This window comes from Ochotona princeps, chromosome 7 (assembly GCF_030435755.1).
Source record: "Ochotona princeps isolate mOchPri1 chromosome 7, mOchPri1.hap1, whole genome shotgun sequence".
NCBI lineage: Eukaryota > Metazoa > Chordata > Mammalia > Lagomorpha > Ochotonidae > Ochotona > Ochotona princeps.
The window spans coordinates 66629425-66642724 of record NC_080838.1 but is presented as its reverse complement, the minus strand read 5'-3'; the positions used below and the strand labels follow the sequence as shown (position 1 = coordinate 66642724).

Here is a 13300-nt window from a genome sequence, read left to right as displayed (position 1 = left end):
GGATCCTTATGAACACTAGTTCATATCCTGGCTACTCCACTTCCCATCCAGCTCCCTGCTTGTGGCCTGGAAAAACAATTGAGGACAGCCCAAAGCCTTGGGACCCTGCACCCACATGAGAGACCCGGAGGAAACTCCTGGCTCCTGGCTTTGGATCAATTCAGCTCTGGTCATTGTAGCCACATGGAGAGTGATCCAGCTGATAGAAGATCTTTCTTTGTTTCTCCTCTATTGCCTTTGCAATCAGAAGAAAATAAATCTTTTTTAAAAAGAAATAAAAATATTTTAAAAAATTTTAAAGGCTTATTGTTTTTGAATGGAAATGCAGATTTACAGAGAGAGAGAGAGATCTTCAAACCACTAATTTATTCTTCAAATGGTCACAAAGGCTAGAGCTGAGCCAATCCTAAGACAGGAGCCAGGAGCTTCTTCTAGATCTCCTGTATGGGTTCAAGGACCCAAACATTTAGGTTTTCTTCTGCTGCTTTCCCATGCCATTAGTAGGAGCTGAATCAAAAGTGGAGAAGACAGGCCTTGAAATGGCACTCATAGGGGATACTGGCGCTGCAGGTGGAGACAGCCTGGTTTGTCATGGCTCTAGCCCCTCTCCTTTATCTTAGCTGTGTAAGAAGTTGAAATGGCCTATTAAAATTCCTCTAAGTTTTGTTTTTCATTTCTTTCTCTGCTGAAGTTTCCTCATCGCTGAACATAAATTGTGAACCCAAATATAGTTCCTGTAACTGTTAGTCTCAGCACTAAATCTAAGCTTGGGATTATTGGTTCTTTCAAAACCTGGATATTGGTTCTTTGAAAGGATAACGGAGTTCATTGCCTTTGTTTGCTGCCTTCTGGCCACCAACACTGTCATGAAGAAATATTTGGATTTCCCTTTGGAGAGGAGAGAAGGGGAGGAGAAAGTAAAAGAACAAGGATGCTAAGATAGCTCTGGGCCAGCCAGACAGGGCAGAGTGACATGGAAAAGGTGAATTTCAACAATAAGAAAACACCATGCCTTCTGAGTTCTGTGTCCTGAAGGCTTGATGCCTTGAAGTTTCTACCCAGGACTTAACCAGGATCTTAATGATGGTGCAAGTAGGCTTATTCTCCTCAGCTTGTTAATACCAGGATGCCATCAAACTGCGGTGAAATCTGTGGGTGTTGCTCACTCACTGCCCAGTGTCTACTCCCCTAGAGGTCCCCAAAGTTCTGGCGCCTGTAGCCATGCTCCCAGCTCTCCAACAAAGTCAAGACCCCCCAGAAATGAGCCAAAGGGACCAGACCAGAGAGTCTGACATTTTTTCTTGGCTCACTGCCAAGTTGTCCAGTAGCCTGGAAGCTGCATGTGGGGATAGACACAGTTAGCTGAACTCACCTGAATCCCATAAGAGTTTATTCACTAACAGTTTTTCTCACCTTACTCATCCCCGTTGCCTTGATTGTTGTTACTGTCTGCACGCTGCTTCCTCTAGAGACTGTTGTTCATAAAAAGACACCATCAGGGTCCCAGTGCTACCTGAATCTTCCACATGATGTGAAAACTGTATACTTTAGGTGTCTAATATAGACCAGCCTTTGCTGCAAGTTCTGAGGGCTCAGCCATGATCAGAAACAAGCCTGTTTGTTCTTTGTGGAGCTGACATGTTTGTGAGCAGAGGCAATACTAACACCCACAGTATGCTTGTCACTTATATGGTGTGTTGGGTAGCACTGTAGTGCGTTATACAGTCGTTACACAGCGATGCACTGCCTTATACAGCTAGTGCATTAGAAGTTAGCCAGCACTTAAGGAGAAGAAAGCCAACCAGAGGCCAGGAGGCCATTTCTGTCTCCCTCATTCAGAAAATTCCTGAAATTCCTCCCGGGAGTATTAAGGACAAGCTTGTAATTTGTACAAACCTCCTCCATGCGAGTCCTTTGAGCTTTGGAAATGAATGATGAAGGTATAAAGGCTGCCAAGTCATTGACCTACAGGCATCTAAATCCACCTTATGTGGGAGCTGTGTTACCAGACACAAAGGTGGAAATTGGTGAAGCAGAGTCAGCTTTGTTCTTTTGTACAATTTCCACCCAAGACCTTCATCCTCCCGTCCTATGTAAGAGTCCCCCTCCCCCAGTGCATGTGCAAATCATTAAGGAAAAATGCCTATGGAAATGTGCTCTGAAATCAAGCCTGTCCACCTTGGTCTGCAGTTCATCAACAACATAAACCCCTCCTGCCTGCGGGTTTGTGTCGTAAAAGGCTAGCAGAGGACAGTTACAAGTATGTAAGTCTCTGAGTTTCAGGACAAATGGGGATCACAGGTCTTCGAAAACTTCTGCAATATATTCCCTCTCCCTCCCTCCTCACCACACGTCAGGACTGAGGAGGAAAGCCTGTGTTGCCTGTGCCAGGGTCATCATGCAGGCATGAGGCCACAGAGCCCAAAAGACAAGAGACTCGTTCAAAGTCCCTTGGCCCATCAGTGGTAGACCCAGGTGGGAAGCCACACCCTGCTCTTCTCGTCCGTGGGTCTTGCAGACAAATGTGGCACAGATATTTGGTGCAATGGTTAAGTTGCCACTAATGGCCTCGGAAAAGCGGTGGGAGATGGCCCAAGTGCTTGGACCCCTGCCACCAATGTGAGAGAACCAATTGAAGCTCCTGGCTCCTGGCTTCAGCCTGACCCAGCCCTACCTGATGTAGTCATCTGGGGAATGGGCCAGTGGGTGGAAGATTGCTCTTTCTTCCCCTCTCTCTGTAGCAAACTTTCAAATAAAGAAAAAATTTAGAACCGGGTACAATAGATTAGTGACTAAAGTCCTCACCTTGAATACTTCAGAATCCCATATGGGCATTGGTTCTAATCCTGGTGGCCCCTCTTCCCATCCAGCTCCCTGCTTGTGGCCTGGGAAGCATTTGAGAATGGGCCAAAGCCTTGGGACCCTGCACCCTTGTGTGAGACCCAGAAGAAGTTCCTGGCTCCTGGCTTTGGATTGGCTCAGTTCTAGCCGTTATTGTTAGTTATTTAAAAAGATTGGAGAGTTCTAGTTCATACGATATTACAATATTATTACGCGCAGTTAATTCCCACAACCTGGTTCTTTACCGTGAGCTGAAACACACCAGACACAATGAGGTATCTTAGGAGGTTTATTCCAATGGGGCAGGAACAGGGTAGAGGTGGTGAAAGTCAGGAGGAAAAAAGGGGAGAAGAGAGAGGGAGAGACCAGAGAGAGAGCAGAGAGACAGAGACCAGAGAAGGAGGGATAAGAGAGGAATAAGACAGCGAGCCGCACCTGGGGGGGCCTTTTTGTCTGCCAGGTGTAGGGGGTGGGAATTGGGAGGGATTGAGGCCAGGCCCCCAGGGGATTGGCGCCTGCAGGTGAATGCCTAGGGATGATTGGCGAGTGGGCAGAGTTGGGGAGGGGGCTGGAAGATTGGGAGGTGGGATTCAGGTGGAAAGCCAGGTTAAATCCGATTGGTGGATAGCTAGGCCGGCGCGAACTGTGAGCTGTGAGGAAGAAGGAATGGCACCGGGTCCAGCGAAGGATATTGGAATAACTCCTGACAGTTGTGATCACTTGGGGAGTGAATCATCGGACGGAAGATCTTCCTCTTTGTCTCTCCTCCTCTCTCTATATATCTGTGTTTCCAGCAAAAATAAATAAATCTTTAAAAATAAATAAATTAGTTAATTAAAATTTTGTCTGCCTAGTTTAGCTTTGCTAATGAACCACATAGAGAGGGCCTGGCACAGTAGCCTGGTGGCTAAATCCTTGCCCTTGCATCCAAGCCTGGAAATCTTATATGGTCTCCAGTTTCTGTCCCAGCTGCTCCACTTTCCTTGTAGCTCCCTACTTGTGGCCTGAGAAAGCAGTTGAGGACGGTACAAAGCCTTGAGACCCTGCACCAGTGTGGAAGACCGGAAGGAAGCACCTGGCTCCTGGCTTTGAAAAGGCTCAGCTACAATCATTGTGGCCACTTGGGAAGCGAACCCATGCATGGAAGATCTTTCTGTCTTTTCCTTCTCTCTGTATATCTACCTTTCCAAGTAAAAAATAAAATAATTAAATTTTTAAAAAGAACAACAATTAAAAAAAAAAGAACCACACAGATTTCTTTCCATATAAATGGCATCCTTGAGGAATAGGTAATTTACACACCTCCTAGCACCATCAAGCTGTGTGGCTGATAACAAACACCTGGACTGTAAGGAAACGGTGAAATGAATTCCTGTGAATATGCTGCTGGCTGGAGGAAGGGTGGTCCCATCCCGGATGGCTGCTGGTGATAAACAAACCTGTCAGACCGGCCATCCGTCATTCTGCACAAGGTGGAGACGGACCGCTGGGTCTGCAGCAGGAGGTCCTTAAGTTTGACACATTCAACTTGAATTGTGTGTGGCTGCTCTTGAACTCTGGCCCGCTGGGAGTAGTCTTGTTTGACTCAAAGGAAATGCAACTCAGTGGTGTGGGGGAGGTGCTGGGGGAGGGGCCGGGGAGCTGATAACCTAGATAAGAACTCTGCCTTCCATGACTTAGGTTTTGGAAAGCGTGCTTCCACTGAGCAGGACGCGGTAGGAGATTGTGTGCAACACCGCAACCACTGCTCCCAGCGCATGGCTTGCTCGGTCTGATTTCCTTGGATCTCACATCGGGGATATCAATAGCTCCGGAAATCAAGGGGCAAATTCTACTAAGACAGACTTTCTTAATTTGGTCTCACCTTTGAAATGTAAAGCCAACACGGGGGCGTTTTGGGGAGGGGGAACTGCCTGGGTATATGGATTACTATGGAAGGCAGAATATAATATCCCCACCCTGGGATTTCAGAGTGCTCTTTTGTGTTGGTGTGTGTGTGTGTGAGAGAGAGAGAAAGACTCTGGGTTTTCTCTGCTTTCTTCCCCAGATAAGCAGCAAGTCTGGTTAAGATCTTTAGGGCAGAAGGTGTGCAAGTCAGCTGAGAGGGACCTGTTTCCCATACAGCAGCTGCAGACTAATGAAAATACCTTTGCGCCAGCCGGGGTCGCAGGCGCACTCGGGGACCCCTCTGCTTTCTGTGTGTACTATCCCATTTCTCTGTGTGTGTCTGTGGTTACTGTTAAGCTGACCCCTACAGTCTGGGGCAAATACCAAGCGCGAATTGGGCCCTCCTCATCCATACAGCTGCAAAATGGTGCAGGCGCGCGGATGACGGAGCCAAGCAAACGCTCTTGGGCTGATTGTAATTTAGGGAATGTTTTAAGATTCCATCCGCTGCGCACTTTCTCTTGAGGAGTGCCGGCTTTTTGCGGCTGTTCTTGTCTTTTAATTTTCAAGAAGTAGCACCGAAGCGGTTTCCAATATTGTACTGCACGATTGGAAACAACCCCTCTCAAAAGATCTTTCTTTTATTTACTGCTTCCTCCCCTTTTCCCTAGCTTCTGTAAGAACCTGTTGCAGCATACACACACACACAAATCTTCGGCGAATTAAAAATCGATCTGAATCCGCTGCAACAAAGTCTCAGCTCAGACTCCCAGCAGGGGCGGGGCTAGTGCCGTTCCAGGGCCCCCCCAGGGTGACTGAAGCTGGGAAGGGCAGGAAAGGGATCACCCCCAAAGCCCTCGCTTTCCCCTGCGCTGGGCGGGCAGCCCGACCCACCCTGCGCCCCTGTGTGAGGACGGCCCCTTCCGACAGCGGGCCCGCTGCTGTCAGCCGGCCCGCGGCGATTGGCTCCTGACCGGGCTGTCCTTGCGACTGGCTTTGGCAGGCGGCAGCTAATCCGGGGCGGCGCAGGTTGCGGCTGAGGTCCTGACCAACACCTGCGCCTCAGCTCCGGCCCTGCTCCGGGGACTGCTTCTGCGCGTCCACCCCGTCCCGCAGCCTCTGAACCCACTCGTGGAGAGCGGCCTCTTGCGTGGCCCGGTGTTCTGCCGGCCGGCAGCGTGCGGCAGTTAGCTGAGGAATCAATGGGAACGTCGGGGCTGTGGCTCCTGTAAGGTAAGTCCGTTTTACATCAGTTACCCCTTCTGGATTGACGTTCTGTCTGCACCGACGTGGCCAGAAATGCCGGCCTTGGGAAGGTCAACTGAAAAGAGACAGAGAACTTGCCCAGTCCAAGCCTTGCTGAAGGAGGATTGAGCGTTCGTGGCTGTCAGCTGCTCGGGCAGAAATGATAACAAAGGAATCGAGAAAGCTGTAGGTGGGCAGGGGAAAGCTGCCAAACTACTGGGGCTTGGCAGTGCCCTCTTGGTTTGCAGTTGACAAACTACGCCTGGCGCTTTGGCAGTGTCCCTTTTCATCAAGGCTAGCACACACAGTGTGCTCTGCTGTACCCCACCAGGAAGTGGGGCTCCCTCCCATCAGGCAGCTCCTCCCCACCCCCACCCCCCAGTTGGGTGGTGGGATCTGAAGGACGAGTAATTTCTAAAGCCCTCTGACTTCTTGTGTGCTGTGAAAGTGACCATTCGTGTTCATGTGCTCAACAAAGGCAAAGGGTGCCTTCCGCCGGAGCGCGAGGATCTGGCTGGATTTCTAGGCTCACTGCTCATCCTTCAGGCGGAATTCAGCAGTGCTAACCCAAACTGCCCCCGCGGAGAAGCTGAGGACTGTAAAACCACCCTTCTGATGCGGCTTAAACCCTCTTATGGTTTCTTGTTGCTTGTTGGTTAATTGACAACGAGCTTCCAAGGTCTTCCTTCGCGGGTTGCCTGTCGGCATCCTGGTCATTTGAGAACTTAGAAATCAAAGATTGCCCAAAAGGCTGGTTGCTTGGAACTCGGGTTCTCTCTCTGAGGGCTTTATCGTGATGAGGTATTTTACCCGTGGATTTTTATGTTGGTCATGAACACATTCTGTCAGTGAGCACAGGTGCCTTTATAAACCCAAAGACCATCTGAGACTAGTTCTCTCACCCTGTGAGCTTCGAGGATCTTCACTGCTTCCTTGAAGGGATGGTGTTTTCCAGCTCCCGGTAATCCTGTCCAGCTGGTGGACAGAAGGACAGACAGGGGTGGTGGAAGGCTCCCCCTATATGCGAAAAAAGTCATTCCTTCAAAACCCTGAAAGACGCCTTTCTCGTTTAAGTTCATGGCCTGTTGGAATCTTCCCACTTGCTCAACTGTTAGTTGGCGTGTATTTAAGATTTTTTCCCCTGTAGGACCAACACATTAGCTAAATGCAAATACTGACCATGACTGTCTCAATGCATAAAGGCACCAGAGTGACATTATCAGGGGAGATGTGACCATCACCCAAGTCCACAAGCAGTCATTGAAAATGTAGCGTGTGTAAAAACAGTGTCGATGGTGATTCGAAGCCGCAGATGGTTAGGTATGGATTCGATTTGTAAATGTATCGTAGTCCAAGGAGTTGGAGAAAGGAACCTGGGGAGACTATGGCGATACAGACTATTTGCCACTGGCTGATATTTCAAAATTGTGTTTGCAGTTAAGAGTTATAGCCTAGCAAATATAGAACTCAAAAGTGATTTCCTGGGGGAAAAGGATAAGGCCATTTTTGGCATAACAATACCATCTCGGTCTCAATTACTATTCCTTTTTGAAAATCCCTATCTATAAAACCCCCATGTCCTAAGAAATGGAGAGTGAGTTGAAGGCTTCTCTGTACTGAAAAAGTAAATAACGTCACAGAAATCCCACATGTCAAGAGACTCCAAAGCCTTTGTGCCCATGTGCAAGGGCATGAGGGGAACCCAATCTATGTAACTGAGTACAACCGTTAAGAGCTAAGATAGATAGATAATTTCATGCCAGGAACAATAGCCAAGAGTTAGGTTGGAGGACCGGGAAAGTAAGGCTCTTTAATTTCTCGTTGCTGTAGCGACTACTTTTAGAAGCCTTCTTCCCTTCAGGCCAGGCTGCCTTGACTGCCGCATGGTGTGCGAGGGTCCAGCCCGGTGCTACGGACACAATAGGTTACAATAGAGCTGCCCAGCTGCCCCTATCCCCAGCAGACACACTATGTACCCCTTGGCTGTGCTTGAAGGACTGAGCTAAGCAGACAGAAGGCTGTCTAAGTCTCTCTTTGTGTGTCTCTCCCCATCCTGACCTCAACCTTGGCTCCTGACCTTTTTTGTTTGTTTTTTAATTTAGTTGAAAGGCAGATAGAGACAGAGATGTTCCATCTGCTGATTGACTGCATAAATGCTCAGACAAGAGGAGCTGGGCTGGGAAGTCAACCCAGGTCTCCCCCATGAGTACTTGAGCCATCACCTGCTGGTCCCAGGGTGCAGGGGGTAAACAAAAGGGGGACAGAAGAGGCGAAGCAGAAGAAGCTGGAACGGTAGACAGCTGGGACTTGAACCCAGGCACTCTGTTGCCATGTCTTCACCATTGAGCCAAACTCCTTCTCCAGCCCCTGACTTTTCTGAGTGAAGGTTGGGGAGAGATTTGTGAATTCAGAGGAGTTCGCATGCCTCTAGGGAGAAGGCTTCATTAAAGCGTCCCCAGTGAACTGGCAAAGGTTATTAGGTTCAATCTCTAAAAGGCATTTTTTATTTCAATGAAACACCTCTACCTCACCCTCACCCCCAGCAGTACCAAGGATCACATTTGGTGACACACGGTGAACTTGGGATTAATGACTGACTTTGGAAGTTAGAGACCCCAGCAGTCTCAAGTCATTTCGTTCTTTAAATCACCTTTTAAAGGCACTGTCATCTGGTCCCATTGAGAGAAAACCTCAACAAGAACAGGGTGTGAACCGAAACTGGGGGGGATGGCCCTGCTGTGCCCTGGAGGGTCAGGTGAACCTGGCCAAAGGAGGCCTTTGCCTGTGCATTCCGGGCCTGGTTGGAAAGCTGAAACTCTGGTCCTGGAATGTGAGAGACCCGCCCTGAGAAGCTGCTAGAATCTTATTTTTTCCCCCAGTATCCAGGCTCCAGAGGGTGCAGTCCAGCCCCCAGTAGACCCTGCTCACTCCAGCCTGTGGCTAGCATTCCAGACCTGCTCCCTCAGAGGCATGGGCCATCTATTAGACTCAGGCTCCACGTTCCTTCCTTATCTTTTCCCTCTGCCTCCGTGGCAGTAAGGTCTTAGCGATCCAGATATTTATGCCACGATTTCTCTGTTGCTTATTAATCACAGCTCACTAATTCCTCCAAGTGATGCCATGAAGGTCAGTGTCATTTTCCCGGTTTGCTGAATGAACGTGTCCAGAGGCACTAAAGGGTTAGAAATTCAAAACAAAGCCTGTCTTTATCGCTATCCTGGCTAAAGGGATATTAGCAATCCTTTCAGTTGTGCCCCCCAGCCATTCTCTCTGGGCACCAAGAATGCCTCAGGGCAAAACTATGCTGGCTTTCTTCACTGGATCATTCTGTACCTTGAAGGGAGTCGTAGGCTTAAGGACAGTGAAATGTACCGATACACTGATACGGAGTGTGGCATGTATGTCTGGCAGGTGCACACGCTGGTGTGTCCCTGCTGCTCACTTGTTCAGTTTGCAGCCAAGTCCAGGGGCTAGTTTTGGTAACGTTTACCTGGAGCCTAAGCTGGAAGAGACAGTGCCTTCTCTCCCGTGGCCTTTTCCTAGAGAAGCCTGAACTTTTTTCATTTATAGCAAATTTCAGCCTAGGCCCCCTGGCCAGGGAGGCCAGCCAAAGAGCCTGTGGGTGAGCTGCTCTGAAGGTGGCTGGCCCAGACTGCCTCTGAAGGCATTCCAGGAATGCGGATGGTATGCCTGCGGAGGAGGGCTGCATGCTCGCGGGTTCAGCCTCCAGCCCTCCTGGGCCATCTGTTGTTGTACCCTGGGAGTCACATAGCAACGGGGGTCTCAGGAATGGTATTTTTTTTTTAATTAAAATTAACTAACACTGAACTGCAAACTGCTCCACTGCTCAAGAAGAATCAGGACAGCACTCAGAGGCTTTCTGTAAAGCAGTAAGCTTTTTAAGGAAGCAAACGCATGCATCCCTCATTCCTGTTCTCTAAATGAGCAATTTGTACTTGATGGTGAAGTCTTCCTATCTCTCCCTGAGGGGAAAAAAAAAATGTTTGTTGCTTTTTTTTCCAAGGACTGGAGTTGAAAATCAATTTCCAAAGCTATGGAGATGCTAACTGGCAAAAATGTAACTAAAAATGGTGAGATTTTCCTGGCATTTGTTGCAGTTTTATTTTTGTCTCTATAATAATGTGAGCTTTTTTTAAGATTTATTTTTGTTAATTTTTATTGAAAAGTCAGATATACAGACAGGAGAGAAGAAAGATCCTCCGTCCAGTGATTCACCCCCCAAGTGGCCACAACGCAACAGCCAATGCTGAGCCAATTTGAAGCCAGGAACCAGGAACCTCCTCCGGGTCTCCCACGCAGGTGCAGTGTCCCCAAGGCTTTGGGCCATCCTCCACTGCTTTCCCAGGCCACAAACAGGGAACTGGATGGGAAGCAGGGCTGCCGGGCTTAGAACCTGTGTCCATTTGGGATCTCAGTGCATGTGAAGTTCGGACCCCAGTGGCTGGACTACTGCTCCGGACCTATATAATGTAAGCTTTATGAACCTGCCTAATGTGAACCTGAAGTGAACTTCAGACAGATAATAATGTAACAGGATAGGCAGGTACCTCTACTTTGCAGAAAAATGAAATTCAAAGGTCATAAGTTCATTTTAGTACAAAGGTTTTTGAAATCCATGTGCAGTTTTTATAGTGTATGAGCTTCTTGAAGGCTCCTGTATGTATGGACTTCAGAATCTTGCACCAAAATGACCTTATTATTTTTTCCATGATTTTATTTGAGAGGCACAGAGATGGAGGAACTCTCATCCCACTGGCCCCCTACCCACATTGCCAGCCAGTCTGAGATGAATCCAGAGCCAGGCGCCAGCATCTTCCATGTGGGCACCAGGAACCCTGTTACTTGAGCGATTGCTGGCTGCTTCTCAGGGTGTACTTTGGCAGGAAATGAGTCACGAGCCAGAGTGGGGCCTTGAACCCTGGTACTCCCTTGTGGAGTATGAGCCTCTTCATCACCAGGCCAAACACCCCCTCCTCAACTTGCCTTCCATTCTATCTTCCCCAGACTTCTTGAATTACCTTCTTCGATGGTCTAGTATGAATCCCTTGAATCTGTGTACCAATAGACCTCAGCCAGAGAAGAAGAGGAAGTGATTGAATTGGCGACATATCCTATTTGTAAGTGAATGAGGCCTTGAGTTAGCCACTCACAAATGAAGTTGTTCCTCAACATTAGTTGAATCCTGGACAGGATCCCCAGTTGGAGACGACAGTGTCATATTGATAGTACATTCACATTCCACCTGTCCTGCACTGCACAAGGGCTGGCGCACCTGCCGGTTGGATTTCTGCCTTTTGCAAGCAGGTGACCTGTGAGCAGGAACTGGGAAAGCTTGGTGTCTCTGAAAGCCTCTGTAAAGAAAGGCATGTTGTGTGCCGTAAAGGAAGGTCCTGTGCTGTGCAACCCAACCCTGGGAGAACGTTGCCATGATGACTTTTATTTCTCCTTCATATTTTGTGGCTTGGCACACTACCCTAAAGTCATGGGAAATAAAATTCCCCAGTAGAGTCACAGAGTCCAAATGATTTTGCCAGTATAGACAGTGGTATTTCTTTTTTTTTTTTTTAAAGATTTATTCAGTTTATTACAAAGTCAGATACACAGAGAGGAGGAGAGACAGAGAGGAAGATCTTCCGTCCGATGATTCACTCCCCAAGTGAGCCGCAACGGCCGGTACGCGCCGATCCGAAGCCGGGAACTTGGAACCAGGAACCTCTTCTGGGTCTCCCACGTGGGTGCAGGATCCCAATGCATTGGGCCGTCCTCGACTGCTTTCCCAGGCCACAAGCAGGGAGCTGGATGGGAAGTGGAGCTGCCGGGATTAGAACTGGCGCCCATATGGGATCCTGGGGTGTTCAAGGTGAGGACTTTAGCCGCTATGCCACTGAGCCGGGCCCAGACAGTGGCATTTCAAAAAGTTCTTGGAACATGGAATGAAAAGATAGTTTGAGTTTGGTACAGAAAGTCTTGAAATCTATGCATTTGTTTTTTCTTCATGGGCATTTTCTTTTTTAATTAATTATGTTTATTTTTGATGATAGTTGATTAGGGTGATGAGGGTCAAGGGCCACAGGAAGGTGGATGAGATCACCATTTCCACATTCTCTTTTTCTCCTTCTTGTATTTGGGGGGAAAAGGGAAACAGGCATTGTCAAGAAAACATATCAATGAAATTTCCTTTCAAGACTCCTATATATGCATGGTTTTCAAAAACTTTTGGCAACAAAATTAACATGTCTTTGAAATCCTCCCCTATTTTTAAGGGCCATGATACAATTCCTGACTCTAGTGCACATTTGGAATACTTGTTCTTGATCGCCCATGTGTTTCATTGCTCCTGTGTTACTGTGGTCGCAGGAGAAAGGGATTTGTACTCTGAGTTTGTTTTCTGAAACTTGGATTCCTGATGGGCTGTTTCTAAAAAACAAGCATGATCAGTTCTCTGTGCCTCACCTATACAATTCAACCAACAAATACTTAGAGAGTGCTTGCCATGTGCCAGCTTGTGTTTCCAGGTGCTGGATTTAGATCTGTGAGCAAAAACGGACTCAAGATGCTAGTAAAGAGGCATGCATAACAAACGAAAAGATACCAAAGTGCCTTTTCTTAAAAAAAGGGAAAATAGAACTAATGAATAAGTTTGGGTATGAGTTTGAAATTTGTGCACGGTTTGCTTATGGTTTAAAATGCATTTTCTTTCCTTTTTTTAAGATTTATTTGTTTTTACTGCGAAGTCAGATATATAGAGAGGATGAGAGACAGAGAGGAAGATTCTCCATCCGATGATTCACTCCCCAAGTGATCACATTGGCCAGTGCTGCGCCAATCTGAAGCCAGGAGTGAGGAACTCCTCCAGGTCTCCCATCCAGCTCTCTGCTTATGGCCCGGGAATGCAGCCAAGGATGGCCCAAGGCCTTGGGACCCTGCATCTACATGGAAGACCCAGAAGAGCTCCCGGCTCCTGGCTTCAGATTGGCTCAGCTCTGGCCATCGGGCTCACTTGGGGAGTGAATCATCGGATGGAAGATCTTCCTCTCTGTCTCTCCTCCTCCTCTATATATATCTGAATTTCCAATAAAAATAAATAAATCTTTAAAAAATTATTTATTTTTATTGGCAAGGCTGATTTATAGAGAGAAAGAGATACAGAAAGATCTTCTGTGCACTGGTTCACTCCCCAGGAGCTGAATCAATCTGAAGCCAGAAGCCAGGAGCTTCTTTTGGGTCTCCCACTTGGGTAAGGGAAGGGAGTTCCCAAGACTTTAGGACAGCCTCTATTGCTTTCCCAGGCCACAAGCAGGGAGCT

At 47.9% G+C, this 13300-nt stretch overlaps 1 protein-coding gene across 2 annotated transcripts in view; it reads left to right on the top strand.

Annotated features, from left to right (window-relative positions):
- The window catches only part of SHROOM3 (shroom family member 3), a 319221-nt gene that overhangs the window by 144289 nt on the left and 161632 nt on the right, over window positions 1-13300 (top strand). Inside the window, exon 1 of one of the 2 annotated variants that reach the window (XM_058667188.1) lies at window positions 5891-6163. The exons of the other annotated variant lie outside the window; for it this stretch is intronic. The gene's annotated coding sequence lies outside the window, so the exon portion shown is untranslated. Of the gene's footprint in view, window positions 1-5890; window positions 6164-13300 lie in introns of those variants that run through there. 2 annotated transcript variants of the gene reach the window in all.